General features: G+C 41.0%; 1 protein-coding gene across 1 annotated transcript in view; it reads left to right on the top strand.

Moving 5' to 3' along the window:
• Positions 1-12,830, top strand: part of KCNA2 (potassium voltage-gated channel subfamily A member 2) — a 64,056-nt gene extending 51,226 nt beyond the window's left edge. The window contains exon 3 of the transcript XR_010117379.1: positions 3,043-12,830. The gene's annotated coding sequence lies outside the window, so the exon portion shown is untranslated. The remainder of the gene's footprint in view (positions 1-3,042) is intronic.
• Positions 12,831-14,029: the final 1,199 nt, after the last annotated feature.

The raw sequence follows: 14,029 nt of genomic DNA, 5'->3' as shown, positions 1-14,029 counted from the left end.
AGACCCTGTAGATATTCCTCAGTGTGACAGATAGTCAATGATGGGTGGGGCTTCTGTGGGCTGTGCCCTGCCTGAGACGCCAAGGGGAGACATGGGTACCCGCCTAGGTGGGAAGGAACTTGTCTGTTGGTCACCTAGTCAGCCAGATAGCTTCTCAGGCTGGGACTGGCCTAAAAATGCCAAGTCAGCCTTGGGAGGAAACACCTAGGACAGCAGGCACACATGGCTCCACAAGGCTGTATCCCTGAGGTTCTCCTTCAGTGTCCACTGGGGCCATTTTGTCCAGTCCTCTGCTCTTGCTTCTTCCGTAAGTGAGAAGTTACATACACTGTTTCATAAAGCATCACAGGGAGAACAATTCCAGGGATTCTCCCAGCCCCTCATCCAAGAGGTGATTGTCCTTTGGCCTCATAGGAGCCTGTCTTTGAGCAAACTTCAGCCTTCCTCCCTCCTTGCCCTTTTCCCACCTCCACCCAGTGTCCCCTGAGCCCTGAGTCATGCAGGGCAGCTGTTGGAGTAGACAGAGAACCAGCTTTAGCTTCCAGCCTGGGTTTAAATCACGGCCTCCCAATCAATAGCTGTGTGGCCTTGAACAGACAACTTCTCTGAACTTTGGTTCCCACATTTGTACAAAAGGGATAACTCTCTCCTTGCCAGGTGCCTGTAAGGCTTAGAAAGTATGTATATAAAGTTGCTGTCCTAACTGTTTAGTAAAAGATAGCCCCTATTGTTTTTGCTATTATTTTCAATAGCTTATCCCTCTAAAATCCCAGGTCTGTGGGTGTGAGATCCCATCAGATCTCACACCCACAGCTGCTTTCCTGGACAAACACTCCTTGATACTCTGTTCTTATGCCCACCCCAAGCTCTCACTTTGCTGAGGCTTTCTGGAGACAGTGTTCCACTCCCAGGTGTCATGTCCAATAGTGAGAGAGTTAGAGCCACGCATACCCCTCAGGGTGTCTGGCATGGAGATCTGATTTCTTCTCTCTGTCCTCCTTAGACCCCTAGAAAAAGCCCCATGTGGCCAGGGAAGGCCTACAACCTAGTCTCAAGCAAACCCCCTCAGAACACTCATGAACCCTCACAATGAATACAAAATTTAACTCAAAATGTATCATAGTCCTTAAGGTAAAACATAAAACTTCTAAAAGAAAACTGGGGAGAAAAATCATTATGACCTTGGGTAAAGAGTTCTTAGAGATGACACAAAAGCACAATCCACTTTTTTAAAATGATAAATGGAACTTTGTCCAAATTAAGAACTTTTGCTCTGCAAAAGGGACTGTTAAGAGAATGAAAAGACAAATCACATACTGGAAGAAAAATATCAGGTTGGTACAAAAGTAACTACGGTTTTTGCCTTTGAAAGTAATGGCAACTTAATATTGTAAATTACGTATCTGACAAAGGACTTGTATTCAGTATATATAAAGAACAACACTCAACACTAAGAAAACAAACAACTTTTTCCCAAAATGGGCAAAATATTTGAACAGACACTTTATCGAAAAAGACATATGGGTGGAAAATAGGGACGTTAAAGAAAGGCAAATTAAAACCATAATGAGGACCACTAAACACCTATTAAAATGGTTAAAATAAAAACTCCAGACAATAGCAAGTACTAGTGAGAATGCAGAGCTACTGGCCTCAAATTTCTACAGCCACTGTGGAAAACTATTTAATAGTTGCTTATAAAGGGAAACATATATGTAGTATATAACCTAGTAATTCTACTCTTAGATAATTATCCAAGAGAAACAAAAACTTGTGTTCACAAAAGAAAACATTACATGAATGTTTATAGCAGCTTTACCATAATCACTAAAAACTGGAAACAATGCAGATGTCCTTGAGTAACTTAGTCACTGGATAAACAAACTGGAACACCCAAACAATAGAGTACCATTCAGCAATAAAATGTAATGAACGATGTATACACACAATGACATGGATGAATCTCAAGTGCATTTTGCTAAATGAAGGAAGCCAGATCCAAAATATATCCTTATATTTATAGAAGCATATAATATATCCTTTTATTTATAGAAGTTTCTGGAAAAGGCAAAATTATGGGGTTAGAGAACAGATCAGTGGTTTCCAGGGATTACAGATAGCAGTAGGGGAGGAATCAGCTACAAAAGGATCACAAAAGGGATTATTCAGGGTGATGGAACTATTCTGCATCTGGACCGTTGTGGTAGGTATACAACTCTATGCATTTGCCAAGATTCATAGATCTGTAATCCACAGAGAGTGAATTTTACTGCATGTCAATTTAGAAAACTAAATCTAATAAAATGCTTTTAAAAACAAAAAGAAGAGACTATAAGTAATAAAAGGAAAAATAAGCTAGCAGAGTTCAGGAAACAAGTGAAAGAAAAATAAAAATATTGTAAAGGTGAAAAACATAGAATACACATAACTAAAATGCTGTCAACAACATGGTAGACAGGATAGAAGAAATTATAAAACAATAAAGAAAAGAATAAAGATATGAAAATATTGCACAAAACATTAAAAATGCAAATGACAAAGAAGATCCGGAGTCAATAGCATTGCTGTTTGTGGAGAAGGGAACAGATAACAGGATAGATTAAGTATTCGAAGACACTCTAAAGTAAAAGAAAACATTCCTGAAAAGCCTGCATGTCAAAAAGGGTACACAGTGCTTTAGGAAACAAAAAATCTGTGAAGAACAATCTATATCAAAATGTTTTGCTGAAAGTATTCAACTTCAAGGATAAAGAAAGAATCACAGGGACATTAGAAAAGAAAAAAGGTTAAATATAATGTGAAAAATATTATTTTGTTAGTTAACTCATTAGTTTAACCAATACATATGGTGCACCTACAATGTGCCAGGCACTGTGTTAGGTGCCAGAGTGATAAATAAAGCAAAGTCCCTAATTTCATGGAGCTTAAATTCTGGCAAAAGGACAGTCAATAAAAAACATTTATCAGTTATGGTATGAGTTATGAAGAATGATAAGCCAGGATGTGGGGATTAAGACTGGTAAAGACATTTTATTTTTATAGGTGGTCAGAAAAGATCTCCCTGATAAAGTCGCTTTAAACAGAGGTCCGAAGATGTGAAGAAGGAGCCATAAGGATATCTGAAAGGTAGAGCACCCCAGAAAAAAAAAAAATCAAGTGCAAAGATCCTGAGGTGGGAATCTTCATAAAGGCTGAAGAACAACAAGAAGACTGTGGCTAGAACACAGTGAGTGAGTGAGTGAGTGAGTGAGTGAGTGAGTGAGTGAGTGAGTGGTAGAAATGATGTCAGAGAAGTCATCTGGGCAAGATCTTGTAAAGTCTTCTAGGATATAAACGCTAAATGTGATAGAAAACCATTACAGGGCTGAGAACTGGGGAGTGGCATGATGTAATTTTAAAAGAATAACTTGGTATTGTATGAATTACCTGTAGAATAAAATTCAATAGGATGGATGTGGTGGGATGGGATGAGACGGGACGGGACGGGACGGGACGGGACGGGACAGGACAGGACAGGACAGGACAGGACAGGACAGGACAGGACAGGATAGGATAGGATAGGATAGGATAGAACAGAATTGGATGAAACAGAAGCAAGAAGTCTGTTAGGAAGTAATTACAACAGTGCAAGAGAGAAGTGTGATGGCTCATGCTAGGGTGGAATCAGTGGAGGAAATGTGAAGTGGTGAGAATCTAGATATATTTTGAAGATAGAGTCACCCTTTTTGCTGAAGGACTGAAAGTAAGATATGAGAGAAAGGATAATTCTAAGGGTTTGGCCTGGACAACTGGGTGAATGGTGGTGCCATTTGTTGTATTGGGAAATGATGGAGGAATCGTTTTGGGGAGTTGAGCTTTGGTCATGTGTACTGTGCCCAGCCCATTAGCTATCTCAGAGGAAATGCCTCAGACTTTCCCTTAACAACACAGTCCCAAAGACAGGGAAATGATGCCTACAACATTCCAAGAGAAGAAAAGCATAGCTTAAACAGGCATGTCACCTTCAAGTGTAAAGCCAGTGGACAGATATCATCACACGTGCAAAATAAGAAGACTCCTAGAAAAAATTATTTGACTATAAATCTAGCCAACCAAATAGTAAATCAAAATAACTTGAAGATCAAATTTGTGGTTTACAAAAACCAACAACAACTAGTATTAAGCATTCCATAGTCCACAGTCCATAAAGATTTACATAGAACAGAAAGTAAATGTTATTACTTTGGACAATGTGAAAGTAATGCATTTAATAAATATTTTGTGTTGTGGAGGAGGAGAGGGGAAAGAGCAACATGCTAATTTACTCACTTTCATAGCAGAGAGTCATTAGATAGTGTCTACAATTTGAAATTTCACTGAAAATTTATTCTACTCTCTTAATGCTTATTTTCTCTTAACTCTGAAGGCTATTTTAGGAACTAATATTTCTTGTGAAAAAAACATTTATCTGATGTTCAGAAATTCCATGTCAATTCCTTGAGTTTCCTATTATCCTAGTAAAGCTTTCAGTTAAATTAAATTCACTACGTTTTAGTTAAAATGCTACATATGGTGTGATTCCATCCTGGTGATATTATTTCTCTCTCTATCTCTTTGTGCCCATCCATCTACTCCTCTCTATGCATATACACATAAAGACATGACCAAAATAGTCACCATAGATTTTTAATGATGATTCCTTTCAGGTAATATGAATAGGGTGATTTTTTTCTCAATCAAATATTTTATTTTACAAGCTGGGGGCAGTGGTGCAGGCCTGTAATCCCAGCTACTTGGGAGGCTGAGGCTGGAGAATCGTTTGAGCCCAGGACTCCAAGACCAGCATAGCCAACATACCAAGACTCCATCTCAAAAGGAAATCTTTTAAAACTAGCTATTTACATGTAAATACAAAAGGTAATTAATTTTTAAAACTGAATAGCAAGCACAAACTCAGCTGAGTAAGTAAAGAACAATATGTGATGTCTCTAGGAAAAGGTAAATGGAATAGTCCCGTGGTCACTATCTGGTTCCAGCTTCCCTAAGGATTTGCACGAGCCCATCTGGGGAGGTCAGTGGTCAAGGTCATGACTGAGTCTTGGAGAACCTGGGGCTTCCCATACTAGGGGGATCTGGTGACACTGAAGTTTGGGCCAAGGACAAGCATGTAGCCAGGACACTGCATGGTGCAGAGTCAGGGAAGGAAGGGAGGGCGGTCTATTTTGTTTCTGAACTCGCTATGGACGATTTCCAGTTCATGTCCTCAGCTACTATGCATGTGGGCTTTCAGAACAGTAAGAAGCATCTACTAGAAACCAAATAGGGTCTCAGAAAACAACACTGCCTAACTACCAAGGTTATCTTGTGATGGGCCAGAAGAATCAGTATGTTCTGATATCAGGAAGGCATGCAGCAGAGCTTCTCTCACAGACCTGTGGACAACTTCAAGAACTCTCAATGAAGGGTGGTCAGGGAGGCTGCAATAGCACCCAGTGTTGACGCTGTCCTGATCAGCATTCCCACTGACGATTTGGATCAGGACATGGACAGCATGCTGATCAAACCTGAGAGGGCATGACCCAGAACAGATGTCACAGTCCATCTTAAGAGATTCTTCAGGCAAAGACTTTGGAGTTTTAGTTGGCTTGTCTCCATATTAACCAATCGTGTGATATTGCTCCAACAAGTCATTACTCAGAGATCTCCACATTGTCTTTGCTTGGGCTTTGTAGAACATGTTTTCTTCTGCCTAGCTATCCTTCACCTTCTTTATTAAGACATGGCTTTCTCAAAACTCAGCTGCCAGTCCTCGATGCCAGAAAAGCTGCCCCTTCCTCAGCTACACCTCTGTGCTTTCTAAACCATTAATTCAAACCTACCATAGCTTTTACCAAAGTGCCCTGTAAACATGTATCTTCTTTACCTGTCTTTGCAACTAAACCCTAAGCTCCTGTTCTGAGCCCTCTGTAGCCTCATCAGTGAGAAGACTGCCCAGTACATAAATGTTTGATAAATAGATAGAAGAATGGATGAAGTACAATTGACTCTCCAGCTAGAGCAGCAAAACCTAGGGACAAATAAATGGACAAAGATCTGTGACTACATCCTATCTAGATCCAACCTCTGAATGTTCAGTAACCTCAGCACTAATTCCAAGCTTGGAGAACTCAGGATTGTAGATGCTTCTGAGTTTTCTAAGCAGAACTCAAGCTCATAAGCTCAGTTTGCTCACTGGTGAAGTGGGCAGATTGGACTGACAGCTCTAGCTAGGGCTTGGATGTACAGAGCAGTTGCACAGGGCCTCATGGTCAGAAGGGCCCACTCTTGGCTTACAGCTCTGCAATTGCCATCTTGAAATTATTAGTTTTTGAAAAAGGAGCACTACATGGTCCTTTTGCACTGGGGCCTGCAAATTTTGTAGCTAGTTCTGTTCATCTATGAGTATAAAAGAATCCATTTTATTATTATAAGCAAAAAACATTTGATAAATATTCAAACCTACGGCAACTTGCATCTCATCTTCATCAATTCATTGAACAAATATAGGTCTATGTTTTGCATAGTTGTCATCAGAAAATACATACTACTTAGCCCCTTTGCCACTTATTGTTTTATATGTACACATTTGTCCATGCCTTGACATAGTTCCCATATTTGTCATTCTTAATAGCTCTATCATGTTCTAGAATCCAAATAGACTGTGAGTTTCAAACCAAACCCCAATGGTTGAGCAGTTGGGTTGCTTCCAATTTTTAAAAATAGCATTTCTAAGAACAAGTAAATACAAAATTACTTTCTTTTTTCTCTTTTGGGGTATTTCCTTGGAGTATATTCTCAGAAGTGGAATTCTCAGGTCAAAAGGTAGGAATAACTTTATAGCTCTTAAATATTACTGGATTGCTCTCTTGAAAAACTGAACCAATTTATGGAGCCCTCATCAACAGATACATGTAACTGCTTCTAAAGTTCTGAAATAATTATGTTTTACTAGTTTAATATGCACATAATGATATCTTAACATTGAAAATAGCCTAAATGTTCAACAGTAAGGGATTGAGTTTTAAAAGCTTGGTAAGTTTGTACATTTTTTCTATATGATCAGTACAAATCAATTTTTAAAAGCACCCAAGTCCCCTGGCCTGGCTCATGGTCAGTCCTCGCTCTCAGCCTTGGCCACTCTGTGCTCAACAAGGTGACCTTAAGTATGGATCTCCCACTGGGCAGAAGGCTTTTGCCCAGATCTGTGCTACAGAGGCAGAGAGAACAAACTGGGTCCTGGTGCCACCACTTCAAGAAGTGCACCTCCATGAACCTCTGGCTTTTACCTGGGAGCTAGGGGTGATAACCAAGTGCCTTGCAGGGTTGAGGAAGGATTTCATAAAATAATGTAGGAAGCAGGCTCCCTGGAAGCCTCCAAGTTAGTTGCTGTCATTATTTTCTGAGAAAGTTGGCTGTGCAGAGCAACTAATCAACACTGTCTCGCCCTGTGGAATCTCAGCCATCCTCAGAGAGGAAGAAACAACTGTGAACCCCTATTACATCTACAAGCTGTGCACCTTCCAGGTGGGAGGATCACAATCTGGTACCCACTCCCACCTGCCCCAAACTTAACAATAATACATATTTATTTAGCAAACATTTAGAAAGCACTTACCATGTGGCAGTTACCCTTCCAAGTGTTTCACCAAATTAACCCACTTAATCATCCTAACAATGTAGTAAGGTAGGAACTGGCCCCATTGTACAGGTGAGAAAATAGAGGCAGAAGAGGCTGAGTGACTCACTCTCACCAAGTCATACAGACGGCTAGTGACGGAACCAGGATTCAAGCCAGGCCGTCTAGCTCTAGTTCTTCCTCTAGAGTCCACAGGCTTGTCCTCTAAGCTATACTGTCTCTAAGTGAATCAAGGGACACCAGAACCAAAATAGACCCTGGAGTCTATTTGAAATAAACTCTAGAGTCTATTTGATGATTCTACTCCAACCCCTTCACTTTTAAGATAAGGAAACTGAGGGCTTATCAGAGATGATGACCCACCCAAAAGCACACAGTGTGCAGTGGCCAAGCTGGATGGAAACCCAGGCCTCCTTATCCTTGGGGCAGCTCTTCCACATCTCTTTGCAGCCCATCTGCTGCCTTGGATCAGTGACTGGGCAGATCCGTTTCTATGGGATAACCCTTGCAGCCCTCTTCTCTGAGGGCCCAACCCAGAGGACTGAACAGTTTCAATGCTGTTAAAAAAGCAGACTGGACAGGTCAGCCCTGGAAAAATCAAGCTGAGACCAGTGCTTTCTAAAGAAACACCAAACCCATCCTTTGTTCTGGCCAACAGAGCAGTTTTTTCAGGTTGTTTCTGTCCAGTGGAGTCAAGGGCTGGGCAAGAGAAGCAGCTAAATCACATTTCTTTTAAAGAACATAATACAGAGGGACAGAGGAAGAAGGATTCTCCATCGATCCAGGAGAAGCACTTTCTGCCAGGACGGGTGCCAGGAGGGGCCCTCCCCGGCCCCCTCCCCCCAGTTTTATCCACCCTCTCCCCTCCCGATCCCCATGCCCAGTCACCCCCACCCCCACATCAGAACTCCACTTGACTCCTTCTGAGATGAGTTCTGTTGCTTCCTCTCCCTCCTCCACCTCTGCTGATGTGCACCTTCTTTGAGCTTCTATGGTTATAAATAAATGATGTCTGGATTGATTAGAGGATCAGCTTTCCCTCTAGCAACAACCCTGAACTCTCATTTCTGAAATCTTTCTGCCCACTAGCATCACTCAAGTTTCGTTTTGCATTGGGACTTCAGTGGAAAGAGTTCTTACCTGGGAATGCAAGACGATCACTAAACCTGGAGTCAGGAAATGCGAGTTTGAATCCTGGTCCTGCCACTGACTCTCTACGTCCTTGGGCAGATCACTCAATGATCTGCAACTCAGTTAGCGCCATTAAAGGGGATGGTGATTTCTGGCCACGTTCCTTACAGAATTATTGAAAGAAGTGAATAAGTGTGAAAATACAGTAAACTATAATGCCCAATGCAAATGTCAGTGGTACAGCCGCTCCGCCTTGCAGCTAGCTAGCTCCATGACCCTGGCACAGCTCTATTTTATTGCTTTACTCTTCACTTTTCACCTCCACATTAGGAATAGTCACACCTACTCTTCCCCAATGCCTCCTAACATTGTTCTGGGGACAAAAATGACATACACAGGCAAAGATACTTTTAAACAATAAAATGTTTCTTGTCTGATATTAGTGACCTTAAATGATGTTTATGGAGAGTTTTAAGTGAAAAATTCAGGATACAAAATTGTGTATATAGTAAAAAAAAAAAAAAAAAAGCAAATCCAGAGAAGAGACTAAAAGAAAAGATAACAAAAAGCTAACAGTAGATGTCTCAGATTTATTAGAATTCTTTATCTGCTTTATGAATTTTGTTTTTCCCTACAATGAGCATGTTTAATAATTAACAGAGAATTTTTAAATCAGGCTTTTTTTAAAAGTTGAAAAGTCTTGTTCTCGAGTTGCTCACACAGAGACACACCAAGAGCAGCCAGATGGATGTTGTAAAGCAATTATGCCCAGTGGGTTAGAAAGGGTGTGGGAGAGGGGCCACCTGCTGGGGGGGGAGGGGAGGCCACCAGATAAACAGCCAGCCGGGCACCACAGAAGCACCTACCTGTGACTCACATGGGCCATGTGAGTCAGCAGAACAGCAGAGCTGGAAGGCAGCTCAGAAATCTTTAGTCATCCACAATTCCCCAGCCCCATTTTCCAGATCAAAATTCCAAGGCCAAGACAGGGACAGCGACTTGTCTAAGATGCCAAGTCTCCCATCCCCTAGTAGTACAGCCCTTCTGTGCCATCTCTGGGGGACTGTGAACTGTTTGCCTGCCAGGCTGGTGCTTTTGTTTCTTTAGCTGATACTCACCCCCACTTCCCAGTTCACTGGTTGCCATATTCACCAGGGAATCAGAATCACTAATACGGTTGGGCACCATATAATTCAAGATGTGAATCTGCCATACTTCTGTTCAGAAAGGAAGACCATTAAAGATACAATGGCTGAATAACAAAAACCATAGAATTTAGGGATTTTAGAGCACTGTTACATTACATTGCAGGCGGGGAGGCTGAAGCACAGAGACTTTAACAGCATCCACAAGGTTACACAGCTAGTTTGTGGATGTACCAAGTCACACACCCAGCTCTTTTTACTCCTGATTCAGTGCTCTTTTCCATTCTATTGTGCAGCTCCTCAAAAATAAATGAATGAAAGAAACCCAAAAGATGATCATCAGTGTTATAATTTAATAGCCAATCATTACAGACTGGAATTTCCAAATTATTTGGAACTTATATAACAGTCAAAGAGTTACTGTCCTAATGTGCAAACAACGCCATCAAATAAGTTTTTTTTAAGTGACAGCTCGATTTTTAAAATGGATAAAGGGTACAGAGGTAATTTATAGAAAAAGAAATACAAGGCCGGGTGCGGTGGCTCAGGCCTGTAATCCCAGCACTTTGGGAGGCCGAAGTGGGTGGATCACAAGGTCAGGAGTTTGAGACCAGCTTGGCTAATATGGCGAAACCCCATCTCTACTAAAAAAAAAATACAAAAATTATCTGGGCATGGTGGCGTGTGCCTGTAGCCCCAGCTACTCGGGAAACTGAGGCAGAAGAATCACTAGAACTCGGGAGGTAGAGGTTGCAGTGAGCCGAGATCGCGCCAGTGCACGCCAGCCTGGGTGACAGAGTGAGAAAGAAAAAGAAAAGGCAATACAAATAGCCAACAAATATATGTTCTACATTTATAAAACATGTTTGTCATAAGAAATTCAATTCAATCGAAGTAGGATTAGAAAAGGAAGCTTGAGGAACTTTCATTTTTTACATCCTATATTTCTTCATTGTTTAAATGTTGACATTTTTAACATTTTTACATTTTGACATTTTTAAAAACTAGCCCTCTAAAATATAAAACGCTATAATCACATGATTTCAATGGTAAACATTTTTTGATGTTTGGAATTATCTTTACCAGTATTTGCCTTTGTCTACCTGCGGCACTGACATGCCCCAACAACAATTAAAGAATAGATTCACACCATTGATCAGATATGTAAAAAAGCCAAAAGTGAAAACAACTTGAAAATATTACATAAAAACATGGGAGAATGTTGTTTTTAGCCTTGGACTGAGAGAGGCCTTGCTAAATAAAACATGATACCTGAAAGCCATAAGGAAAATAGTTGACAGATTTGACTACTTACAAATGAAAACTTTTACACAACAAAATATTTACAAATAAAGTTAAAAGGCAAATGAAGAATATGGAAGAAAATATTTGTAATGTATTTAACACAAAAGGATTAATATTGGACCTTATGTAATAACTTCAAATCAATTATAAAAGAACAAACATCCAATGTACATTAAAATGGACGGAAATTATAAAGAGGCAATTCAGTTTTAAAAATGAAAAAATAAAATTTAAATGGCTAACAAACCATTTTTAAGATGCTCCACTTCACTTGTAATCAGAATACCCATAAAAAGTTGTTTAATGAGAATACATGGACACAGGAAGCGGAACATCACACACCGGGGCCTGTTGTGGGGTAGGGGGATGGGGGAGGGATAGCATTGGGAGATATACCTAATGTTTAATGACGAGTTAATGGGTGCAGCACACCAACATGGCACATGTATACATATGTAACTAACCTGCACGTTGTGCACATGTACCCTAAAACTTAAAGTATAATAAATAGATTTTGAAAAATGTTGTTTAAAATTATAATCCATTTATATTATATAATACTATGGAGGCATTATTTTTTAAATTAAGGTCTATTTGTATGTACATACATGGAAAGATCTCCAAATGCATTTCTTGGAAAAACATGCTACAAAATAATGGAAATAGTATGATCCCATTCATGTCTAAAAGCTTTGTATCAGCCAAGCATGGTGGCTTACGTCTGTAATCCCAACACTTTAGGAAGCCAAGGAGGGCAGATTGCTTGACCTCAGGAGTTTGTGACCAGCCTGAGCAACATGACAAAAGCCTGCCTCTAGTAAAAATACAAAAATTAGCCAAGCATGGTGGCGCATGCCTGTGATCCCAGCTACTCAGGAGGCTGAGGTGGAAGGACTGCTTGAGCCCAGGAGGTCAAAGCTGCAGTAAGCCATGATCATGCTACCGCACCCCAGACTAGGCAACAGAGCCAGACTCTGTCTCAAATAAATAAATAAAGCTTTGTATCTGTTTTCATTTATGTACATATACCTGTAAATGCATGGGCAAAATCCTGAAAGAGTACACATCAAACTGTTAAGAGTGATGTCCCTCTGGAAGGAAGTGAGAATGAAAGAGATAGCTTTGGAACCAAGGGGACTTTCACCATTTACTTTATTTGCTAATGTGTGCATTGTTTGAATCTTTTGTAAAACAATATTCTTGTATTCCTGTATTTTAGAAAACAATAAAATAAAATAATAGAGACGTCATCATGGCTACGATTTCTATGAACCAAACTAGCAGGAGTTGTCTAAATTTTAGAAATAATTTCCTGAGACAGAAATGAGAGAGCCAACTTTATAGAAGCATCAGGAAGTTTCTTCTAAGTCTATCCTCAGCTTTCTTGGTGCATAGTCTTGTTTCCACTTGTTCTATCCTCAGGGTGCACTTAGAAATCAAGTCCACTGATGGCAAGAGAAACCTTCAGGCTCTGATAGAGAAATGTCCCCACCTCTACCTGTTCCCACTTTTACCGCTCCACCACAGCCCCAAGCCAGAGCAAATCTCTGCCTCTAACCAGTCTCCCTGCCCCTGGAACCCTCCAGTCAGAAGGACAGCTTCAGGTCCTTGGCAGCAAAGTCCAGTACAAAGTGAACTTGTGCAACCCCAAAGAGAAGGTCTCCCAGAACCCCTGGTCAATTTCCACTACCCTCACCCAAGGGATGAGAATTTCTCCACCACAAGATGTTAAAAGATGTCAGGCTCAGAAAGTCATGGACTCACCAGAGTATGTGAGCACCTACTTACATGCCAGATATTATACAGGGTCTTTCATTTCTAGTGCTTATTTCTTTCAGGCCATACTGTAATCCCAGGGTGGGCACTATTGCTTGTGCACATTTTATCAATGAGAAAACCAGGATCCAAAAGGTGACATCACCACCGGTCAGTTCAGTTCCACGAACATACATTAATCAGTTGCTCCAGGCACAGCCCAAGGTGTTTGGTATTTATAGAAAAAACAATTGTGCTCCCTACCCTTGAGACTCTCAACAACAATGAAGAAATATTGAGGCAAAGATAATATCCTACAGAGAGGCCAGTGTTAGGCACAGCAACTTCCTAATGAAAACCAGCTTGACAGTTTGCCTCAGAAGTATGTAATTTCATCATATTGTACTGTGTGCAGTTCAGAGATGGAGATAAGCATTTGGTACCATGGAAATACAGGTAACCTAGCCTCAGGGTTCAGCAAAGGCTTCCCCAAAATGGCAAGCTGGGATTTGGACCCAGGTCTGTGTGACTCCAAGCCTCATGCCCTTTCCACTATGCCACAGTGCATGGTGAAGAAATCTCAGAGTGCAGATATACTCAACAAGAGAGGTCAGTCAGACCAACATATCATAGTGAAGACCAACTGGACACAGTCTAACTCAAAATTAGGCCCTGTAATGGGGTACCACAAGAAGACCAGCTTTCTCCTTTAGCTTTGAGCTTAGGAAGCTCAGCCCTTCTTCACTGTACCTCAAGTGCACTCTTGCATTCTGGGGGCTAACACTGCTGTCTCCATGGCTTCCAGAACCCCCCAAGTTCCATGGTGCCATCTCCCCTTCCCGGACCACTTACAGGCATCTTCCTTCACTCCTGTGTCTCTGCTTGCAACTTTTGAGCTGGTCCTAATGGCTACTTCTTGCAACCTCAATTCGTTTATCAAGTAGTCTGATCTAATTTCTCCACTCTTCATCCCTGCCTCTGGGACTTCTCCCAGAGTCCACACAACTAGCAGCCCTCCCCACATCCTGGCCTCCCCCTC

This window comes from Symphalangus syndactylus, chromosome 12 (assembly GCF_028878055.3).
Source record: "Symphalangus syndactylus isolate Jambi chromosome 12, NHGRI_mSymSyn1-v2.1_pri, whole genome shotgun sequence".
In the NCBI taxonomy this organism is placed as follows: domain Eukaryota; kingdom Metazoa; phylum Chordata; class Mammalia; order Primates; family Hylobatidae; genus Symphalangus; species Symphalangus syndactylus.
This window is presented reverse-complemented; position numbering and strand designations above follow the sequence as displayed.